General features: G+C 38.8%; 1 pseudogene; it reads right to left on the reverse strand.

Annotated features, from left to right (window-relative positions):
- Positions 1 to 4,869: 4,869 nt before the first annotated feature.
- LOC101704719 (endoplasmic reticulum disulfide reductase DNAJC10-like) overlaps positions 4,870 to 24,692 on the reverse strand; it is a 42,182-nt pseudogene continuing 22,359 nt past the window's right edge.

The following is a 24,692-nucleotide window of genomic DNA, read 5'->3' on the forward strand; positions in this document are numbered from 1 at the left end:
GAAGCCTAGCTGAATTTGAAAGGCCCAGTTAGACATAGGGTGACTCTGCCACCAACTACTCCCAAGATGGGCCAACTGAGGGCAGGGAAGCAGCAGAACTGCACTGCTGTGGTCCTCAAGGCTTGCCCAGGCCACCTGAGCTGCCACAATATTTGATGCTGGAAAGACACACGCAGTCCAGGTTGCTTGGTTACTGCAGCACCAGGAGCCCACCCCAGGCTGCAACCCAGTCCCGATGGTACAGAAGTGCCAGTCCCTGATCCTATGCATGGATCTGGAAATTTGCACACTAACAGCTGAGTGCCAGGATTAAGCAACAGCATGGAGTCATCTTTATCACATAAAATTTTCATTTCAAAATTCAAGGTGGAGGCAGTCACTGAGGAGCTGGCAGAAAGGAGCAGCAGCTGGAAGCTGGGGAGGCAGAGCCCAAATAGTCTGGATTAAGGGCCTAAAGCCAAAGCTGGACCTGGAGCCAATGACCAGGATGTGATCTCCTCCTTATGGAACTTCCTCTGCTAGGTGAGCCAGTTGCAATTCATTCATTTCACCTTAAAGAAATCAGAAAGACATTATGTGAAGATTGAGCATCACTTGTGATCCATGTTATGGAGAACCTGCTTGCAGTTTCTACTTCTATCTGCAAATGAAAGGCCCAGAAATAAGTAAGAGACTGAATAGAGTAAAATGCTACTTTCTAGGCTGTAGATGTAGAAATAGACATTTTAGGGATTAATAGACACTGATACCAGGAGATCTGAAACATAATTTTGGCCTTCTAGTAAAAATATGGGTCTAAGGAAATGAGAGGATGAATAGAGTTTTAGCCAAAGTCCAGTTCACAATAGGTCCTAAAGGTTCTTGAATCTGTCCTGTGGTCATTTCCCCAGGTCCAGAAAGCATAATTGGGATAGATATACTTAGTACTTGTCAGAATCCCCACAATGAATCCCTAACCAGTGAAATGAGGTGTATTATGATGGGAGATACCAAATGAAAGCCATTAGAGTTGCCTCTTTCTGGCAGAATAGTAAATCTAAAACAATATTGCATCCTTGGAGAGAGGGCCAAGATTAGTGCCATTTATCAAGGACTTGAAAGATGAGTGAGTGGTGGATCCCACTGAATATTATTTAACACTCTTATTTGGGATGTGCAGAAGATGGATGGGTCTTGGAGAATAATGGAAGATTACTACAGGTTTAATCAATTGGTGACTTCATTGTGGTTATTATACCAAATGTGTTTTTCTTTTCCTTCTTTCTTTTTTTCTGCTTAACCAGATTAACGCATCCCCTCTTTCCTGGTATGCAGCTATTGATTTGCCAAATTCCATACCTAATGATAAGACTCACAAGAGGCAATTTGCTTTTAACTGGCAAGGCCAACCATATACCTTCATTGTCCTAACACAAAGTGTATCAAATATCTAGCCTTGTATCACAATTTACCTGGCAATGACCTTGACCACCTTTCTCTCCCATAGGGTATCACACTTGTCCATTCCTTTATTGACAGTTTGCTGATTGGAGCGAGGGAGCAAGATGTAGCAACCACTGTGGACTTTTTGTTATAGAATTTGCATGTCAAAAGATAGAAAAAAATTAAACAAAAATTCGAAGTTCTCTACCTCATTAAAATTTTTGGTCTAGTGGTATGGGACATGCACAGATAATCCTTCTAGATGAAGAAGAAGTTGTTGGGCATCTATAAGTAAGAATGAGGCACAATGCCTGGTGGGCCTATTTGCATTTTGAAGGCAATACATTTCTCACCTGGGCATGATACTCTAGCCAATTTACAAGTGACTCAGAAAACTTCTAGATTTCAGTGAAGAGAAGACTCTGCAAGAGTCCCAGGCTGTTCTACCACTTTGACCCATATAATCCAACTGATCTAATGGTACTTGAGCTGTCAGTGGCAAATAGGGATGGAGTTTAAAGCACCTGGTGGCCCCACATGAATGAATCATAGTAAAGGCACTTGGGATTTTGGAGCAAGTCTCTGACTTCATCTGAAGACAACTACTCTTTTTTGAGAAACAGCTCCTTGCCTCCTACTTGATCTTACTGGAAATTGACACTTGACCATGGAACTCCACATTCTTATGTGAACTAAGCTGCCTATCATAAACTGGCTGTTACCTGACGCATAAGTCCTAAAGTCAGAAGTGCATAACAACAGCCCATCATTAAATAGAAGTGGTATATACATGAGAAGTGACCAAAATGTCATGGTTCTTAGTCATGTTATACTGTCTTCTGTTCCCTCTCCCCCATGTGCACCTATAGCCTCATAATGTATACCCTATTATCAGTTGACAGAAGGAGAGAAGACTAGGACAATATTTACACACGGTTCTACACATTATGCTGGCCTCATTTGAAAGTAGTCATCCACAGCAATACTGCCTCTTTCAGGACATCACTGAAGAACAGAGGGGAAGGGAATCTTCACAGTGGGCAGAACACTGGGAAGTGTATCAGGTCATACACCTTGCTTGGAAGAGAAAAGCCCAGGTGTTTCACTTTATAGATGTGTGACCGTATAGCAATTCATGTGATCCAATGATCCAGCTAGATGGTCAGGCACTTACTTGGAAGAAACATGACTGGAAAATTGGTGACAAAGATGTTTGAAGAAAAATTATGAGGATAGACCTCTTCCTATGGGTGAATGATGTTAAGATATTTGTATTCCATATAAATGCCCATTAGAAAGTAAGCTCAGAAAAAGAGGACTTTAATAATCAAGTGCATAGGAACACTCATTCTGTAGATAGCAGTGAGCTTCTTTCCTCAGCCAACCCTATCATTGACCAATGGGCTCACAACAATATGGTCATGGTGACAGACATGGAGGTTATGAAAGGGCTAGGCAACACTGACTTCCACTCAAGAAGGCTGACCTGGCTATGGTGCATGATGAGTGCCTATCAGCAGCAAAGACAAACACTGCTATGGCATCATTCCCCCCAGTGATCACCTTGCACCCTGTGGCAGGTTGACTATATTTGATTACTTTCACCATAGAAGAGGCAGCACTTCTCCCTTACCGGAATAGACACTTTAATCGGGTATGGACTTCCCTTTCCTGCATGTAATGTTTCTGCTTAAACTAATATCCATGAACTAACAGAATGCCACAATAACCATCATAGTATACCACATAGCACAGCTTCTGATCAAGATATGAACTTCAGGTCCAAAGAAGTATGGCAATGGGCTCATGCTCATGGAATCCACTGGTCTTAACATCTTCCCCACCATCCAAATTGATAAAATGGTAAAATGGCCTTCTGAATATACAATTACAGTGCCACTAGATGGCAATACCTTGCAGGGCTGGGGCAAAGTTTCACAGAAGGTTGTGTATATCAGCATTTCATATATGAGCTACTATTTTCTCCTAGCTAGGATACATGGGTCCAGAAATCAGTGCTTGAAAATGAAAAGGGTACATTCACCATTACTCTTAGGGTTCCACTAGCAAAACTTTTGCTTTCTGTTTCTTATCCTCTGCTTACCTAGAAGTTAGTTACAAAAAGGGAGGAAGAAAACACTGATTCTAATGATCTGGAATCTGAGACTGCCTCCTGGTCATTTCAGGCTCTGCATGCATATGAGTCAATAGGCTAGACAGGGAGTTATGGTGCTTATGCAAATGAATATACTCCACAATGGAGGTCAGGAGGAGTATATTCGGATTGCAGAAGATACCTTAGGGCATCTCCTAGTTTTACCATTGCATGTTATCAAGGTCATTGATAAACCGAGCCCAGACAGGATGAGAACTATCAGAAATGAAGTTATGAGTTATCCTGGGTTATCTTTCCAGTAGAACCTGGTGGCATGCTAGCTCAATATATATGTATATATATATATGTATATATATATACACACACATATATATATGTATATATATGTATATATATATGTGTGTATATATATGTATATATACACGTATATATATGTGTATATATACATATATATATGTAACTTCACTTTTTTTCCTTTTGTATGACTACACTTTGTAACATAACATTGATTAGCTTAATATCAGCATTTAAATATCATTAAATCTACATTTTAATTTAAGCAATGTTACAAGAAGTGAAAGCATGTATTCTGGAGGAAAATTAGTGTGTTTCCGGTTTTATGCAGGCTACTGTATTATATTAGGTGGAATAATGAACTTCCTCTTATCTTTATTTGTGGTTAAGTATGATTTAAGGTGATGTCTAGTTGTGAAACTGAGAAAGAATGGATGGTGACTGTTAATAATGATATACCCCCTTGACTCAAGAAATATCTAGCAGATTAGTAAAGCCCAATTCTGTATATGCCCATGGGGTGTTTTCAGGTGTGACTGGTATGTGGTTCAACAAACTGGACAGAGATGACCCATCCTGATTGCAATTGGCACCATCCAATGGGCTTGTGGCCCAGGTAGAATAAAAGAGGAAGAAAGAGGTGGTCTGGTATAGTGTTTAGAAGCTCCAGTTTCTTCAGCTTCCCAGAGCAGACTCATACCAGCAGCTCTTCAGGGTGCTTCCAGGCTTTGAATCTTGAACTAGTGTTGCTTCCTTGATCCCTCTTGTTGTACAGCTTCCATCTTCTTAGACTGAGCAGGTGCTGGATCCTCTGGCTTCTCCAGCATGCAGATGGCCATTGAGGACTCTTTTGTCTCTGACTCTCAGATCCTGTAAGACTACCTGATATATAATATATATAACTAATATATATTAGGTTATATATATAAATTTTTTCTTTAATGTTAAAAATTAGAGCCATTTGGTAAAGGATGGCAAAATACTTATTATTTTCATGTACTAAAAATAGCACAGTACTTTAACATCATTTGACCTATTTATTCAACATTTTCTTGGGCACACAAAGAATGATACTGTTGGAAGTCTACACTGTCCAATTTTATCAGGCTAGTTAATGTCTGGGCCATTCTTTTCCATTCTGTCATTAAGACATGAAACAAATGACATCATGGAAAATAGGAATCAACCATCCAGACTTTGTCCTGCTTTCTTAGTTTAACTAGTTTTTTGAAAGTGGTGGGTGGTGGGTGTAAGAAACCACTGAAGGGTTGCTAAGATTTTCTATGAATTCCAGGATCTGTACCACAGAATGATGTCTTTCATAGTCATGAACATTGGACTGATTGAATATCACGTTGTTGAATAAACCTGAATATTAAATATGTTACAGTCTTTCATGAACCATACAAAGTAGTGTACCAAATTTCAGCTGACGGTGAAAGAGCAATGAAATTTTTCGTGACTCTAGCAGCAAAGCACAACTTGGTGGACACCAAGGAGCAAAAAAAATCAAAAAGCCATGGTTCTTTATCACTGGATAGAAAATTTTGAGGCTCAGGAGTAGTAACATGAGAATTAACATTTTCTTTGGCAGGGCTGGGGATTTAGCTCAGTGGTGCCACCGCCTGCCTCGCAAACACAAGGACCCAAGTTCAATCCCCGGTACCAAAAAAAAATTTTTTTTCTTTGGCAAAGGCAAAAATATCATATAAAAATCCTTCTATGATGATTTTCCTTGCCCTTTAAACATTGTTAGATAAGGCTGGGAAAAATAGAGATCGCTACAGACACCTGACATGGAGGAGCAGTCAAATCTTTCAACTTGAATATGGTCTTTTTGGTTTTTTGGTTTTTGTTTTTTGGGTTTTTTGTTTTTTTGTTTTGGTACCAGGGATTGAACTAAGGACCTTGCGCTTGCGAGGCAGGCAGTGGCATCACAAACCTAATCCCCGGCTCCAAATATAATCATTTTTAAGTAGAGTTTTCAGTTTTTTTCAACTCAGGATTGTTTTAATTTTCATTTTGTTCAAAATGAAAAAATATGAGCCACAACAATGCACCAAATAATCCTCTGATGTTTTTGCTGAAAGTAGCTCAAAATCTGGAAGTCTATGTATTATTTCTAAATATATTTCTTTAGCATTCAATGAATTAAGAAACAAAATTCTGGGGATTTTCTTCTTTGTTATTTAAAATGAATCCAGGAGAAAGATAAGCATTAGGACTTGTGATATCCAAACTTTTACAAAGATTGTGCTGTGTGGTACAGTCCATCCATCCTACAGTAACAAGAACATCCAACATGCCACTAAGCGCGAGCAGTGTCTATGAAGTCCTACAATTACCTCCTTTGGAACAAAAAATTATCAGCCAACCAATACCAGCAGCAAAAACATTTTGTATGGGATTAACAAAATTCCCTGTTGACAGTTCTGTCACAGAGCTTCTAACATCCTGCCTGAAAAGTCCCTAAACTTTCTTTTGAACTATCTCCATGTTATTAGGCTGTAGCCATTCCAGACCTAAAAATGAAGAGGCTTGGATAACTGTTGACTCCTTTCATGTGCCAAAGCATTCTATCATCAGCACAGCTTACAGCTCCAATTCAAAGTACTCTGTCTCTTCTTTAGCAAATTCTCTCCAAGAGCGGGGGGCTATATCATGGCACTGTAAACATGCTGAGGAGTAAAAGTTCATAAGCCACAGTTCTCCACAATTAATAGCAGCATCAAATTCTCTTCTTTTCTATGTTATGATTTCAGGGTCATCATCATAAATATCAAAATCATAATGCTAATAGCTCCAGCTTTCATATTGCCTTCCTTGGATATCTTCATGTCCCTTCAATTTATTTCTTTTAAGATTTGCTGTTGGCTTTACTTTTTTAAAATAAATTGTGTTTATCCCATTGCCCCCCCAAGCCCCCTCCCCTCCCTATGTACAAAAGCTATGTTTTGATTTTTTTCCTTCTATTTTCACTATTTTTCTTTTCCCTTCCTTCCTGTCTCCCTCCGTCCTCCCATGTTCCCCTTCCCATTTGAACATTTTCTTTTCACTTCCCATTTCCCAATATCTATTCTACATTTTAGTCCTTATTTCCACTTTCGGTTTCTCAAACCAGAGAAATAATGCAGTATTTGAACATGTGTGTCTGATTTATTTCACTCAAGAGTATGGTCTCAAGATCCATCCATTTAGCAATAAATGTCTGAAGCTCATCCTTCTTTATGGCAAAGTAGTACTCCATCATATAAAAAACCCACATCTTTATCCACTCATCAATTGACAGGCATTTGGGCTGTTTCCATGATTTAGCCATTACAAACTGTGCTGCAATAAACATGGATGTGCATATATTGCTGTGGTATGATGCTTTTAATTCTTTCAGAAAGATACTAAGAATGGGAATACCCGAGTCAAATAGAACCTCTAGTTTTAGATTTTGAGGAATCTCCACACTGATTTCCACAGTGGTTGCACCAGTCTACACTTCCACCAAGAGTGGTAAGGGGTTCCTTTTTCCTCACAGCCCCTCCAGCATTTGTTATTGGTTGATTTCTTAATAGCAGCCATTCTTTCTGGAGTGAGATGGAATCTCAGTGTTGTTTTCATTTGCATTTCATGAATGACCAGTGGTGATAAACATTTTTTTATATATTTACTTGCCATTTCTAATTCTTTATCTGGTAAGTGTCTTTTCATTTCAGATGCCCATTTTTGCATTGGGTCTTTAAATTTGGGTGGTCTGATTTTTATTTGAGTTCTTTATATATTCTGGATAATAGTCCTTTAGCCAATGAATACCTGGTAAAATTTTTTTGCATGCTGTGTGTGGGTTGTCTCTTCACTCTGTTAGTGGTTTCTCTTGCTGTGCAAAAGCTTTTTAAAAGATGGGGTCCCAGTTGTTCATTCTTTGTAGTATTTTTCATGAGGTCTGGGTTTTGTTCATGAAGTCTTTGCCTACTCCTACGTCCTCAAAAGTTCTACCTATTTTCTATTCCAGAAGATTTAGTGTTTCCGTTTTAGTATTTAGGTATTTGATACATTTTGCTTTGAGCTTAGTGTGTGGTGAAAAATAAGTCTAGTTTCAATCTTTGGCATGTGGAAAGCCAGTTTTTCCAGCAACATTTATTAAAAAGGCTATCTTTCTTCCAGTGAAGGTGTTTGACTCCTTTGCCAAAGATTAGGTGGCTGTGTATGTCTGGGGCTGTTTCTGCAACTTCTAGTCTGTTCCATGAATCCTCAGGTCTGTTCTTTTGCCAGTACCATGCTGTTTTTATCACAGTACCTTTGTAGTATTATTTCAGGTCAGGTATTGGGATACTTCTGCCTTGCCTTTGTTGCCCAGAGCTGTCTTTCCTATTCTAGGTCTCTTCTGGTTCCAAATGAATTTTAGGATTGTTTTTTTCTAATTCTGTGAAATATGCTGTTGGAATTTTGATTGAGAATGATTAAATCTGTATGACAAATTTGAAAGTATGACCATTTTCACTATATTGGTTCTTGCTATCCAAGAACAAGGGATAACTTTCCCTTTTCTGATATTCTCTTCAATCATCTTTTTCAGAGTACTATAGTTTTCAAGGTAGAAGTCTTTTTCTTCCTTCATTAGATTAATTCCTAGGTATTTCATTTTTTTGGATGCTATTGTGAAAGAGATTGTTTATCTAATTTCTCTCTCCATGAGTTAGTATTCTTGTATAGGGAGGCTAATGAATTTGAGCATTGACTGTATCTAGCTACATCATTGAATTTGGTTATCAAATCTAGAAGTCTTTTGATGGAGTATTTGGGGTCTTTTATGTAGTGTATCATGTCTTCCACAAATAATGATAATTTAACTTCTTCCTTTCCTATCCTTATTCCTTTTATTCTTTTCTCTTGTCTAATTGCTCTGGCTAATGTGACCAGAATTATATTAAACAAGAGTGGTGACAATGGACATCCTTGTCTTGTTCTTGATTTTATTTTTTTTTTGCTTAAATTCTTTTATTGGTACATGTTAGGTATACAATATGTTCACATTTATTATTGGGTGCTTGTACCTGTACATGATGTATCTGTGTTCTTATTTTTTCTCCATTACCTGTGCACCCTTCACCCCTCCACCCTTCCCTATTTACATACTTCATTTCCATTGTTTTTCTTTTCTCGTAATTTTTCCTTTCCATTCTTCCCTTTCCCCATCTCCTCCCACCACCTCCCCCACCCCTTTGGACCTTTTCCTATTTCAAAGTATCAACTGTTAGTTATTAATCCTTTTAATCCTTATTTACACTCTCAGTTTCTCACACTAGAGAAACTATTTGATATTTACACGTGTGTCCTATTTATTTCACTTAAGAGTATGGTCTCAATATGCATCCATTTATCTATAAATGACTCTAGTTTCTCATTCTTTATGGCTGAGTAGTACTCCATTTTATAAAAAAACACATCTTCTTTATCCAGTTTGTTCTTGATTTTAGAGTGAAAGCTTTCATTTTTGTTCATTTAGTATAATGTTGGCTGTTGGTTTGTCATAGATGGCTTTTATCAGATTGAGATAAAGACCATCTATACCAATTTTCTGTAGGGTTTTTATCATGAATGGGTGTTAGACTGTGTCAAATGCTCTTTGTGCATCTCTTGAGAGGATCACATACTTTTTGTCCTTGGCTCTGTTAATATAGTGTATTACCTTTATTGACTTGTGTCTGTTGAACCATCCCTGCATCCCTAGGATGAATCTAACTTGGTCATGGTGTATAACCTTCTTGATGATTTTCTGCATTCTGTTTGCCAGTATCTTACTGAGGATTTTTGCATCTATGTTCCTTAGGGAGATTGGCCTCTAATTCTCCTTTTTTTTGGATCCTTCTCTGGTTTTGGAATCAGAGTGTTGCTTACTGCCAGGAATGAATTTGGGAGTATTACTTCCCTTTCAATTTCATTAAAGAGTTTGATAAGTAGCAGCATTAGGTTTTCTCTAAGTTTCTTGTAGAATCCAGCAATGAATCCATCAGGGCCAGGGATTTTCTCTGTTGGTAAGTTTTTAGTTACATATTCAATTTTATTGGCTGATATTAGTTTATTTAGAATTTCTATATCTTCTTGATTCAATTTTGGTAATTCATATGTATCTAGGTATCTGTCCATTTATTCTGTATTTTCCATCTTATTAGAACACAGATTCTCAAAGTAGATCTTCTGGATTTCTGCAGGGTCTGTTGTGATTTACCCTTTTCTTCCTAGCTGCATGGATTTGAGTCTTTTCTTTTTTTATAAGGTTAGCTAAGGGTTTATCAATATTATTTAAACTTTCAAAGAACCAACTCTTCAATTCATTGATTCTTTGCCTTGTTTTTTAGTCTCTATTGCATTAATTTCTGTATAATTTTCTCCCTTGTATGAGCTTTGGGTTTGACTTACTCTTCTTTTTCTAGAAGCTTGAGGTTCAACATTATGTTGTTTATTTGAGCTCACTCTGTTTTTCTGATATGGGTATTCACCACTATAAATTTCCCTCATAGGACAGCTTTCATTGTGTCCCATAAGTTCTGATATGTTATATTGGCATTATCATTTAACAGTAGACATTGTCTGATTTCTTCTTTAATTTCATCTGTGACCCATTGGTTGTTTGGGAGGGTGTTAATTTCCATGTGTTTATGAAATTCTTGTGGTTTCTTTTGCCACTGATTTCAAATTTTAATCCCATCATGGTCTCATAGTATGCATGGGATATTTTCAATTCCTTTGCATTTACTTAAGCATCTTCTATGAGTTAGTATGTGATCTATTTTGGGGAACATCTTGTGTGCAGCTGAAAAGAATGTGTATTCTGATGTTGTTGAGTGGAACACTCTGTAGACATTTACTAGGTCCATTTGATCAAAAGTTTGGTTCAGTTCTAATATTCTGATTTTTTTGTCCAGTTGATCTATTTGTGATAGTCTGGTCACAAATTGAGGTCTCCCGTTATGACTATATTAGTGCTTATTTGATTTTTCATGTCTGTTAATATTTGTTTTATATATTTGGGTACACTGGTATTTGGTGCATATATATTTATGACTGTTATCTCTTCCTCTTGGATTGTTCCCTTTACAAGGATGTAGTGACCTTCTTTGTCTCTCTTAATCAGTCTTGACTTGAGATCAGTCCTCTTTGTCTGCAAATAGAATAGCTACTCCTGCTTTTTTCCTGACTCCTCTTGCATGGAGTATTGTTTTCCATCCTTTGACATTCAGTCTATAAATCTCTTTTTTAATTAAATGTGTTTCTTGTATGCAGCATATTGTTGAATCTTGCTTCTTGATCCATTCTGCCAGTCTGTTTCTTTTGATTGGTGAATTGAAATCATTAACATTGATGGTTATAACTGATATGTATTGCCTTATCTCTTTCATGTTATTTTCCTGTTGTTGGCTTCCCTCTTTCTTTTTCTATTTAATTACTTGCCTTGCCTGGTGGGGTTAATGGAGTTGTAATCCTTGTTGTCTCTTTCTAGAATATCCTTCAGAACACTTTGTAGTCCTGGTTTGGGGGTCATGAATTTCTTCGGGTGTTCTTTGTCATGGAAGTATCTTATTTCTCCATCAATTTTGAAAGATAGTTTTGCAGGGTACATCAATCTGGGTTGTTGGATGTTTTCTTTTAAGGCTTGAAATAGTTAACTCCAAGCTCTCCTTGACTTGAGAGTTTGTGTTAAGAAGTCTGCTGGTATCAGGTGTGGTGACACACACCTGTAATCCCAGCACTTGGGAGGCTGAGGTAGGAGGATCGCCATGAGTTTGACACCAGCCTGGGCTACGTAGTGAGTTCAAGGCCAGCCTGAACTACATAGTGAAAACTTGTTTTAAAAAAAAAAAAAAAGTCTGCTGTGATTCTGATAGACTTTCTTTTATAGGCGATTTGTTTCTTTTCTCTAACAGCTTTTAATTTCTGTACTTATGTTGAATTTATGACTATTATATGCCTTGGGGTAGATATTTTTTAATCATGGCTAATTAGAGTTCTATATGCCTCACTTATCTGTATGTCAAGTTCTTTTTCCCTGTTTGAGAAGTTTTCTGCCATTACTTCTTAGAATAGGTTTTTTATGTCATTTGCGCTATCTCCTGCTTTTTCATTGACTTCTATCAATCCCATGTTATTCTTCTTTGAATCATCTAGTAGCTGCTGGATTGATTTTTGTGGTCCCTTCCTATTTTTAAGAAATCTCTCTTTTCATGCTCACTAACTGCAATCCTATCTCCTATACCTGATATTTTGTCCTCACATTCGCTCATTCTGCTGCATGTATTTTCAATGGAGTTTGGTTTTGTTTTTGTTTTTTGGTACTGGGGATTGAACTTGGGACCTTGCACTTATGAGGCTGGCACCAGAACCACTGAGTTAAATCCCTGGCCTTCAATGGAGCTTTTAATCTCCTGAATATCTGTTTGAATCTGTTTCATGGATTCCATTTCTTTCCTATGCTGGATGTTCATGGTTTCCATCATGTTCCTGGGCTCCTTTATTTTTTTTATCTGTATGTGCTCTAGAGTCATTAAGCATATCTTTCATTCTGGTAACCATCTCTGTAGTTACCTGGGAAATTATTTCTGCTTTGATTTTTTTCTAGAGCCTCATTCATATGCCTTGTTACTTCTGCTGTTACCACTTCAGAGAGTCTAGGTGGGTGGCTTTCAGATTGTTCTACCACATTGCTCCTGGGGTTTGCCTTTGGTGAGCTGAAAGTCTGGGGTGGGGGGGTGCATCTTGTTTAAGGGCCTTCTCATTTTCTTTTTTTTTTAGTTTAATTCTGGGATTGATGCTTGTAAATTGCTTATGGTGAGTAGCTTTATTACCAGTATTCAGAACCCTTAGGAAAGGACTATTTCTCATAAGTGTCTTCCAGGTGTAGCTGGCTTTTGGATTTTGAGTCTGTTGCAAGACCCTACTTCTTCTTTTTATTGGGAATGAAAAGTTTCTGCCTACTTGGCTCAACCACCAGTTCTTTGGCACTGGCATATAGGTGGGGTTTTTTTAGGACCCTTAGGCAATCTCAACCTTGGCATACCAAGAGGAACAACTGATTAGCACAATTATATCACCTTGGCTAAAGTAGTACAAACAACAATAACAATAGCATTGAGTACAGCCTAGATAATGATAAACTGTGGTAACTATTAATTTGCTACCTTTAACCATATGAACTAGATTTGTGGTTATATAACAAAAACTAGAACAAATCTGAAAATTGTATGCAATAAATATGCCCTTGATATTGGCAATTTTACCCATAAGGGAGAAGATTTTAAAAGGGTTAGGGGGTAAAAAACAGAAATAGAAGAAGAGAAAGAGATTAGTAGCAAAGCTAGAGGACAAAATTTAGGGAACTGGTGCAGAAGACAGGTGAGAAAGAGAAAAGGAAAAAATAAAAACAAGAACAGAACAACAAAAAAACTAGAAATCATGTTCAAACAAGAAAAAAAACAAGAACTAGAAAGGAGAGAAAAAAAGAAAAGAAAAAAGACAAAGAAAAACAACATCCAATTCTAGATGTGTCTCTGCTGTCACTGGTAGGCAGCACAGGCAATCAGAGTGCAGAGCTGAATTTATTAATCCCAGCAAATCAGCCACAGCTTCACAGTGGTGTAGTGGGTAATCCCAGCCACCCTTCCCCTTTAGTTCCTGTGAAGTTCAGGCTGGTTTCTGACTGTGAGGCTGGAACCAGATTCCTTGAGCCTACAACAGTCTACATGTCTCCTGCCACCTTGAACTCTGTTTCCTGGCCTCCCACTGACTTGAACTCAGCAACCACACTGAGGCACCTGGAGCCACTAGATGGGGTCAACCTGCAGCTGTTCTGAGTTCCAAGTTCAGTTGGCCCCTCTCCCAGATGGCTACTGGCCAATTGCCTTCTCCTGGGTGAGGTCTGAACTCAGGTAAATCACCAGTTCCCTCTTTCTTCTCCTCCATGCACTGCTATATTCCAGTGTCAAGACACCAAATGTCAGAAAGGCTCTTTCTCTGCTGCTCACCACTCTACCATCTCCCAGAAGTCTCCATTTTTATTTATTATATTTGCTTTACAGCCTAAAATGTGATCTTTTCTAGAAGAAATTCCATAGGCAGCTGAGAATGTGTTCTCTGTTATTGGATGAAACACTGTAGATATTTATTAAATTTGTGTTCAATGTTGTGTTCCAACTTTGTTATTTCTTTTTTGACTTTTTGTTGTAGTTTACCTATTTGTGTGAGTTCCCCATAATAATTGTACTGGTGTCTATCTGCCCTTGTTAAGTCTATTAGATTTAGTTTTATTTTACTGAATGCACTCACATATCCTGGTGAATTGTTTTATTTACCAGTATATACTGTCCTTCATCTTCTCTTCTGTCAAGTTATGGTTTGAAGTTCAGTTTGTCAGAAATTAGAATAGCTACTCCTGTTTCCTTTTTCTCTCTGGCTGCATGGAGCATCATTTTCAATTCATGTGTTTCTTTGTGATTAAGCCAAGTCTCTTGCAGACAGCAAATAGTGGTAGGGTTTAGGTTTTTTGTTGCAATCTGCCAATATGTGTGTCTTGGTTGGGGAGTCAAGATCATTTATATTGAGGGTTATTTTGAAGATTATTTACTGAATCTTATAATTTTCCAGTGCTGATTTCTTCATCTTTTTTCCTCAAGTTTACTACTCTCTGTTAGGTCTGTTCCTTGTTTTTGTTGTTGTTGTTGTTGTTTGTTAGTTGGTTTGGGGTTCTTTGTTTTGTTTTGACTGTTTGGTGATGTTGGCCTCACTGTTTCTCTCTAGGATTCTTTTGACTATTTTTTGTAATACTGATGTAGGGGTTTTGGATTTCATTACACAGACATTCCTCATTTAAGGACTGAGTTTTGTTCCTGTAACTAGAAAGTTAAATGAATCAATTGCTTAATTAGGAACTATATATAGTATGTACATTATAACATTCAGAACAAAGAAATGGTCAAAGGAAATTCCAACTTGATGACTTTGCTTTTATTTGTATAACTCTTACATGCAGTATTATGATGGATAACAGAACATAAAACTACAATACTATACTGTACAGTCAGCAAAAATTATAGTACTGTACTGTAGAAGAAGCTACCATAAGGCCACACTGTCACTCACATTCCTGTGTCATTAAGTCCAAATGTGGGTCATAAAACCAAAAGGCAGATCATAAATCTGAACAGTGTGCCTCAGTTGTAAGTCCAAGCTGTCATTAAACAGATAAATCATTACATGGGGAGTGTCTATATTCTCTTTGTCATGGAAAGTCCATACTTCTCCATAAATTTTAAAGGTAATTTTGAAGGATACAGTAATGTGGATTGGCAATTGTTTTATTTCAAGATTTGTAAAACTTTGCTCCAAATTCTCTTGGCCTTTAATGTTTATGTTGAGAAATCTGCTGTTATTCTGATAGGCTTGCCTTACACACTGCTTTACATTTAATGTTTTTCTCTTAGAGCTTTTTGTTTCTTTCTGCTGAATTTCTGATATTTTGACTTTGATGTGTTATGAGGAGGTTCTTTTCTAGCTGAGTCTATTTGGGATGATAAATGCCTCATTTACCTTGATATCCATTTTATTCCCTATATTTGGAAATTTTTCTGCTATGGTATCAGTTAATGAATTAATAATATATTTAGTGTCATCTTCTGACCATTTCTCAACTCATGTAATGCTTAAGTTTATTTTTAGAGTCATGGAGCAGCTCTTGGACCCAGATTTCATGGTCTTTTGTTGTTTTTAGAGTGTCACTGATAGATAATGTTCTACGTTGACCTTATCTTCTGTTCCTGATTGTTTCTCTCCAATAGATCATGTCTATTGCTTTAAACTTTCAACTCACTTTTTCATATACAGAACAGTTGCTTGATTTCTTTACATAATTTCTCATTCTTTACTAAATTGATCATTTATATCCTCCTTTGTGTTTCTTAAATCCTTACCTGCTTATTTAGATCTTCTTTATGATAATAATTGTTATTAATTGAATCATTTATCTATTTATATCTTCTTCACCTTGGTGGTCATCTTACTAATTAATTACTGAACCTGTTTTTTGGCCTCAAACTTTAATATCTTCAATTATGTTTTTTGCGATCTTTTTCTGGAAATTCCTCTATTTTATTGTCTTTGAGTGTCACTTATGGGGACAGTCTTTTGAGTAATTGTGAGCTTTTTGAGGCATCCTGCTGCCTTGTTTCATCGTGGTTCTTGTGGTTTTGTGTTGAATGCTGTAGATTAGTTGTGATACAAAGCCTTGAACCTACAGTAGGGATCTGTTTATTATGTGAATGTCTGCCTGTAATGGGTCTTTGGTTTGGCTGAGTCACCACGTAGTCACCTATGCCAGCAGTTCAGGAACCATGTTCCATTTCTGTCACTGCCTTGGGAGAACAGAACAATTATCAGTAATAACATTCAAAGAAGCAATCCTTTGTTTGTACTTCACTTAAGGCTTGTTACAAAGTTTACAAATCTTTCTACAACCAGGAAGTTAATAGAGTAGTAGTAATGGAGAACAAACTGAGAGCTAGGGAAGGCAAAAGGAAAACATGAGGAAAGTAGAATAAAATGCAGTGCTGCAATATAAAATAAAAATGCAAAAGAGGAGGAAAAATGAGAAACTAGATTTTGATCATCTTAGTTTTGCCAGGAGGGGAGCCAGAGGATGTTTAAGAAGAAGTGTGAGAGGCAGGTAGGAAAAAACTAAAAATATGCCCCAAAAGAAGTCAATGTGAAGGAAATATAAGTGGAAATCTTGAGATGATTTATGGGTGCTAGACCCAATCAATCATGTATCTCCTCCTGAAGAAACAAATGTAGAAATTAAAACATTAATCCATCCATTTACACAATTGCATACTCAAGCCACACATTCATACTCTGGGTGTAATTGCAATTTTTCTGAGAGAGCCAATGGTCCATCCTGTTCCGGATACACTATTTTTAGCCCTTAATGTTCTAAGCCCAGTATTTCTCTCAGCATCTTTGAAAGGGCATTTTTAACTCTGCTCACCTCAGTGAATTTCAGCCTGGGGCTCTCTGCATGCCAGAAACTCTCAGACTTCTTTCCTCTGTCCTTCTCTTGCCCTGGCTAAAGCTCTTGGTTCTTTTCTAAGCTTTCTGAGTCCTCAGCACTTATAGTAGTCTGGGGGGTGTTAAAGGTGAAATGTTCTCTATTAGTGCAGGCTGTATCCCTTCACTTTTCCCCAGATGTCCCCTCTTCCTGGATAAGCAGAACCAATATTGCCAACATGACCATACTTTCAAAATTGATGTAGAGATTTAATGCAATCTGAATCAAAATACTAGGTCCGGTGGTGGCACATGTATGTAATTCCAGCATTTAAGAAGCTGAGGCAGGAGGATTGCAGTGAGTTTGAGGCCAGTCTGGGCTACATAGTGAGTTCAAGGCCAGCCTGAACTGCATAGTGAGACCTTGTCTCAAAAAAAAAATCAAAATACCAACAGCATTACTCACAAAACTAAAGAAAAAAATCCTAAAATTCATTAAACCCAGAAGAGATTCAGAATAGCAAAAGTAGTCCTGAGAAATAAGAGCAAAACAGGAGGTATCACAATACCTGACTTCAAGTTATACTATAAAGCTACAATGATAAAAGCAATATGGTATTGGTACAAAAACAGACATGTAGATCAACAGAATGGATTAGAGGATACAAAAACAACCCCAGACACATTCAGTTATGTGATCTTTGACAAGGGGGCATATATATATATATGCTGGAGGAAAGATAACCTGTTTAGCAAATGGTGCTGGGAACACCAGCTGTCCATATGCAGAAGATTGAAGCTGGACCCATATCTCTCACCATGTACTATGCAAACTGGTTCAAATATCTAAATACTAAAACATAAAAACAACCCACTGTAAGATAAAATAGGTGTAGGTGCCTATATAGGCACCTACACCTTGACATCATAGGTGTAGGCAAGGGCTTTCTGAACAGAACTCCATTTGCACAAAAAAATAAGAACAGCAACCAACCAATGGTGCCAAGGCATGGTGGCACAAGCCTGTAATCCCAGTACTTGGGAGGCTGAAACAGGAGGATTGCCATAAGTTTGAGGCCAGCATAGGCTACACAGTGAACTCAAGGTCAGCCTGAAGAATATAACAAGATCCTGTCTCAAAACCCAAAAAAAAAATCAACAAATAAAATTATATGAAATTTTAAAACTTCTGTACAGCAAAGGAAATAATCAGTGGAGACCACCTATAAAATAGGAGTGGGGTTGTTGCTATGAAGTTACCTGACCATGTGGCTCAGTAGTCTTTGGAACGGGCTTGCAGAGAGAGTTTGGAAAGGTTTTGAGATGCCAGCTGGAGAAGCAGCTCTAGAATACTGTAAGCTGAGCTTGATGGGAGATTCTGATCAGAACTCAGAAGACCAGAATGCTGATAGAAACACACCCAATAAAGACCAGGCCCAAGAGATTTCAGTTTGGAGTAAGGACTGCATTACCAGTTGCATTCAGGCCATGTGTGTTACGCTTTGTTGGACAGTTTATCTACATTTTTTTTATATCCTGAGACTTTCCAGGAGATTAAGATTAAGGACAATTTACTAATTGATCTGGCAGAGGAAATTTCAAGGCAACCAAATAGTAAGGATGTGGCTTGGGTACTACTGGGGACTTATAGCCAGCTGTACATTTAGAATCAAGAAGAAACAGCCCAGCAGAATGATTTTTAAAGTTTTGTGTTGGCCTGGGGCTGGAGATTTAGCTCAGTGGTTCTGCTGCTTGCCTTGCAAGCGCAAGGTCCTGAGTTTGATTCCTGGTACCAAGAAATAAATAAATAAAAGAAATGCCCAGATTCTGGTTTTCACAATCTACTTTTAAAAAAAGTTTTGAGTTGGCCGGAAAAAAAGCTCCAGTAAAGTTGGGGCATGCAGAGATGGAGGAAAGGAGAGCTTGGTGGCTGAAAAGATTAGCATTAAAAATAAACCAAGTACTTTGGAACAGGATGGGACAATAGGAAAAATGCTTTGAGGGAATGTGAGAAACCAGCAAGGCCCCACCCTTGGTAGATTGAAAATTGTAAAGATGAAAGACTTAGCTTTGAGAAGAGAGCTTTGGGGCACAGTGCTGAAGAAAGGCCCTAGGGAATTGATTCCCCAGGATTCAGTTTAATGTGCTCAGCTATCCAAGCACTTAGAGGCCTCTGCAACCACCCTCAAGATACAAAAGGGTCTGGCTACTTCTCCAGGTTATTGTAGACTTTGGATTCATGCATGTGGTGCTGCTTTTATGCACATACAGAATAGATGAGCTGGGGAATTAGTTCCTCTCAGATTTTAATAAAAGGTCTGGGAAGCCAGAGAGTGTGCCCCTGAGAGGGCAGTGTACAAAGCTGTGAGTGTGAAGCTAAAAGTGCAGCAGACCCCAGGATGTTGGAAAATCCAGGAACCTGGAACATGTGAAGAAACCCACAGGGAGTGAGCAAAGCCACCCCAAGGGAGAAGCCATGAGGGCTACAACCTATACTCCAGTGTTATAGAAGAAGAGCCACCCAAGCCCTTTGGCCTTCACATTTCACCACAATTTGCCCAGGTGCTGGATATGAAACTACAGGATTTAATGTTTGCCCTGGTAGGTTATGGTCTTGCTTTGGTCCCACTCCTTTCTATCCACTTATTTCTCTCTTTGAGAATGGCAAAGTTTACCCTGTACCTTTGTGTGTCACCAAGGTTTAACTTTCTTTTGATTTATACAGGGGATCACAGATGAGACTTTGCCTTAAATCTCAAAGGAGGGGCAGGGGATTTAGCTCACTGGTGCCACCACCTGCCTTGCAAACTCAAGGTCCAGAGTTTGATCCCCAGTACTATTGTGTATTTTGCTGGGAGTAACCAGAAAAACTCACAGGAGACAGAGGAACAGGGGTAAAACAACAAAATTTATTTGCTAGCAGGCCAGCCCCACAGGAACATGCCTTCAAGGACTGACCCCAGGTCACATTGGAGGCTTACATTTATATTTTAAACTAGGTCTAGTCATGTGTTACAGAAAGCTTAGGGTTTACATGTACTTTTGCTCAGAAGGCATGGTGATTATTATCTTGGTGTGGACTTCTGGCCTCACTTAGGTGGGGGTTGTGGTTAGACAATGTTGCAGACCTTTCCTTATCTAGTGCTACATGCCTGCAAGCTTATGGTGGATGAAACTTCTGGTATTGTTATTCTGGGAAGCAAAGCAAGGGAAGCAAGTTACAGAAGCGGAATAAAGCAAGCAGTTATTTTACATTTTCCTTAACATTTCCCCATTTGTTTTGGCTCATGATGATTCTTCATCATTGACATCACTGATGTCCCTGCATCCTACATATCTTGTGGAGACCAGCATTTGGTAGCTCTGGATAGAGTTTATTCTTTGTGAGATGAACTTGGTTATCCAATTAATAATGCAGGGGCCTATTGTGGCTAAGACTAGCAAAGTAAGTAGTGGTCCAGCTAAGACTCCTAACCATGGTTTCCACTTAGACAGGGCCCAGTTGCCCCATGAATTTGAATTTTCAGTGTCAAATTGTTCTCCCATCTTATCTAATCTTCTTTTAAGCGTATCCATAGATTCTTTTACTACTTCAGACTTATTAGTATAACAGCATTCTTCTCCTAGATATAAGCAAATTCCCCCCACATTTTGTAGTTAGTAAATCTAGTGTCCTTCTATTCTGTAACACCATGTTTGCCAAGGAGTTAACCTGTCCTTGGAGTGTGAGGCTAGAGACTCTTACCTCCTCCAGACTTTTTTTTACTTTCTTTTCTAAAGATAGGTATTATTGTTGTCCCAGACCAAGAGCTGTTCCCCCTAGGGCAAGGCTTCCAGCAATAGCTAATCCCACCATTATAGGCACAATAATAGGGTCCCTCTTTTTCCTGTTGAGACCTCTGATTGTGCCAGTCCTTAGAGGTACTTGTGCCATGTCAGTCGGGATGTATACTGACAACTTGGGAATTAAAATTTCCAAAGCACAGAGTCCATGAATTTGGGGAAGAACACTCTATAAACTCCATCTCCACAAACAAAGAGAGTCCCTTCAGGAGCAGAAACATTGTTATCCTTGTACACAATGATACTTGCACACTCACAGGTAGTGTTCAGGTATAGTTTGTTTTTAAGAAGGCAAGTACTGTTGCCTATGGCCTTGGTAGGTTTTTCAATTAGCAAAGCTGAGGCCTCTGAGGTTGGGTTTTTAGCCATTGTGTTATTTATTGTAATGCTGAGGGCCTGGTATGACATTTGGCTTAAGGCAGCACAGATCCAGCAATCAGAGGCTAATTCTGGGTCTGCTGCTAATAAGAGCCAGTGGGTGCTATTGATTGTTTGGACCATATCGATACCTGTATAAATGGTCTGGCTTTTCTTTAAATCTTTTAGTAATTTTAGAGATAGGCCATCTTCAACACCTGATGGGGGTCTTGTTGTAGTCCAGACCTTTTTTATAAGCATAGTCCAATATGGCCCTCTCCAGTATGAGGTTCTGCTCAGGATAATTTCGATCTGTAGCCAGTACCCTTTTAGCCACTTAGGGTCCCATGGGTCTCTCAGGTGATATTTTACTGGAACACAGTTGCCTTGCTGGCAGTCATGACAGCTTGGATTTACAAGTGATATAACCTTCCAGCTTGGGGGCCTTGTTGGTTCACCTTCTTCTAGGAGGTAAATAGGCCCTCCAGCCTGGCTGAGGCTCTTTTCTTGTTCATAGCCTCCAAAGTCTTTTGTCTCAGGCATACCATAGTGTTCCCTGGGACAAGCATCAAAAAACAAATCTAAGGGGTATCCCTCAGGCTCCCACTTTACAACTTTGATGAACTTAATTTGTGCATGAAACTTCCTGTCCCTTGGTTTATAAATATTCAGCTCAAAGTTCCAGTTCCCTGACAAAACTCCAGTGCCCATGAAAAGGCTTACTTTAAGCAGGATAAAAAGATTAGGATGCCCTGTGTACCTAGATGGCATAAGAAAAGACAGCTTTTGTTTTGTTCCAATGGCTAAGTGCTACAGCTACCAGGCTAATATCAAATATCAGGATGATACATAGGATTAATATCAAAATGAATAAGGCAGGGAAAGATATACTCCATAAAGGGGCACAGTTACTCAGCTTCATGTACAATGGTCTTCAGTTTTTAGCTGTGCATCACCCATCAGCCTCTGGAGTGACAGTTGCAGAGCTTTGAGGGTGTTGTCTCTTGACAAAAATCCTTTAGAGGATTTCTAAGGTCTAATATCCATTTCCAATCCTCTTTAGGGGGCAATTTCTTCACCTGAGAATGATGTATCCATGGCTGAATTCCTGTGATTTTTAGGGCTGTGGGAGTAACCATAGTTGTCATATAGGGTCCTTTCCACATAGGAGAGAGGGGCTTTTTGTCCCAATCTTTTACGAACACTAGGTCTCCAGGCTTATACTGGTGACCAGGTGTTACTGTAGGTCATGGGGTTTTTTTCACCTATATAATTCCTGATTTGGGTAAGAGTCTTATTTAGGGCCATCATTTGGTGTTTTTTCTTAACACTATGTATTTTTCTAGGATCTCCCTTTAGAGTCTTGACCAAAGGGGGAGGTTTTTTAAACAGGATCTCATATGGGGTGAAGTTCTTCTGGTTTGGGGTATTTTTTATTTTCATTAGGGCTGATGGTAAGAGCTCAGTCCAAGGTAACTGGGTTTCTAAAGTGAATTTAGTCAAGGTTAATTTTAGAGTTCTCTTAATTTTCTCTACTTTCCCTGAACTCTGGGGTCTGTAAGCAGTGTTCAGTTTCCACTTTATCTGCAGGAGTTCAACGAGTTTTTATATTACTTTGGCTACAAAGGCACGTCCATTATCATTTCCAATACTCAGAGGGAGTCTGTATTGTGGAATTAGCTCTCTCAACAACGTTCTGTACACTTTAGAGGCTTTTTTAGACCTCACTGGAAATGCATCCACCCAACCAGAATAGGTACAGATCAGGACCAAGAGATACTTATAGCCCTTCAATGTGCTCAGTTCTGTGAAATCAATTTGTATGTCCTCAAATGGCTGGAATCCATGGGCTTGGATGCATGGAGGTAATTTTGGTTTGGGGGATGGTTCTGTCCTTCCACAGGTCATGTACCTTGAACAAATGGAGGCACAGATGCTTGACAGTTTTGAAATATAAAAATATCTTTTAAGTAGGTTATACAGGGTGGTTTTTTCAGCATGTGTTCCTTGATGGTAGTGGGCTACCCACTGATAACTTGATTCTTTGGGTACTACTGCCCTCCCATCTGGAAGGACCCATACTTTTTCTCTTAGATGAGCTCCTTGTTTTGGGGCCCATCAGGTTTTTTCTGGGTTGTATCTGAATCCTGTATTAAGTTGATTAGGCATCTTTTTTGTTTCCTCCTGCAGGATGAAGAGCAGTGTAGCAGAGTTTTTTCTGAGAGCAGCAGCTTTTGCTTTAGAGTCTGCTTTGGCATTTCCTCTTGCTATTGGAGTGTTTTCCTTTTGGTGTCCTTTGCAGTGTATGACTGTGACCTTGTTTGGTTTCTATATAGCTTCCAGGAATTTTAAAATTTTATCTTTATTTTTGATGTCTTTTTCTTTTGTTGTGAGAAGTCCCCATTGCCGATAGATGGCGCCATGCACATCAACAGTAGCAAAGGCATATTTTGAGTCCATATAGATGTTGACTCTTTTTTCTTTTGCCCAGCAAAGTGCCTGGGTTAGTACTCAAAGTTCTGTTCTTTGTGCTGACCATCCCTGAGGAAGGGGTCCAGTTAGGATCACCTCTTTCTCCATGGTGACTGCATATCCAGTTTGATGACTTTTATTTTTCATGAAGCTACTTTCACCTGTATACAGATGTACTCAGCATCTGGAAGTGGGATCATCTGGAGATCTGGTCAAGTGGAGCATAATTTTTTTGTCAGGCTGATGCAGTCATGTTTAGGGGCTACCCATTTCATGGGCAGGAAGGTAGCTGGGTTTAATGCCTTTACCATTACAATATTGTGGTGAGGATTTTCACACAGCAGGGCTTGGTACTATATCAGTTTGTTATCTGAAAGCCAATTTTGACTTTTGGTGTTTAAGAGTTCAACAACTACATGAGGCAAATCCACTGTCAGATCCTGGGTGAGAGTCAGTTTGTTTGTTTTTTTAAATCAAAGTGAAAATTGCTGCCATAGCCTGTAGACATAGGGGCCAACCTCTGGCCACTGGGTCTAAAGTTTGAGATAAGTAAGTCACAGGGCAATTCCAGGGTCCCATCTTCTGGGTGAATACCCCTAGTGCTGTGTGATTCTTTTCTTCCACGTAGAGGTCAAATGGATGGGATGTGTCTGAAATTTCCAATGCAGGAGTTTGACTCAGCTTATTCTTTAATTCTTGGAATTCCTGTACTTGTTTTAGGTCCCATTCAAGTTTGCCATTGTTTGTCAGCTTTTTCTTCAGCATGTCATACAATGGCCTGGCGATATTGGCAAATCCGGGGATACAGTTGCGGCAGAAACTGGCCACTCCCAGAAAATCTCTCAATTTTTTTACAGTCTCTGGGTGTGGTATGGAGCAAATCACCTATTTTTTCCTCTGGACCCAACATCTGCTGATTTTTTCAGAGATCAAATCCCAAGTATCAAACCTTTGTTTGGCAGATTTGGGCTTTTTTTATGACACTTTGTAGCCTGCTTTTTCTATGAATCCTAAGAGTTTCTCAGTCCCCTTCCAGCAATCTGCTTTCATCCTGCTGCAAAGCAGCAGGTCATCTACATATTGTATTAGGCAACAGTTATATTTTTTATGGGGAGCCTATGGAGGTCAGAGGCCAAGGCTTCTCCGAAGAGAGCGGGTGCATTTG

This window comes from Heterocephalus glaber, unplaced genomic scaffold (assembly GCF_053883595.1).
Source record: "Heterocephalus glaber isolate CG9 unplaced genomic scaffold, H.glaber_assembly_v1.0 deba00001504, whole genome shotgun sequence".
In the NCBI taxonomy this organism is placed as follows: domain Eukaryota; kingdom Metazoa; phylum Chordata; class Mammalia; order Rodentia; family Bathyergidae; genus Heterocephalus; species Heterocephalus glaber.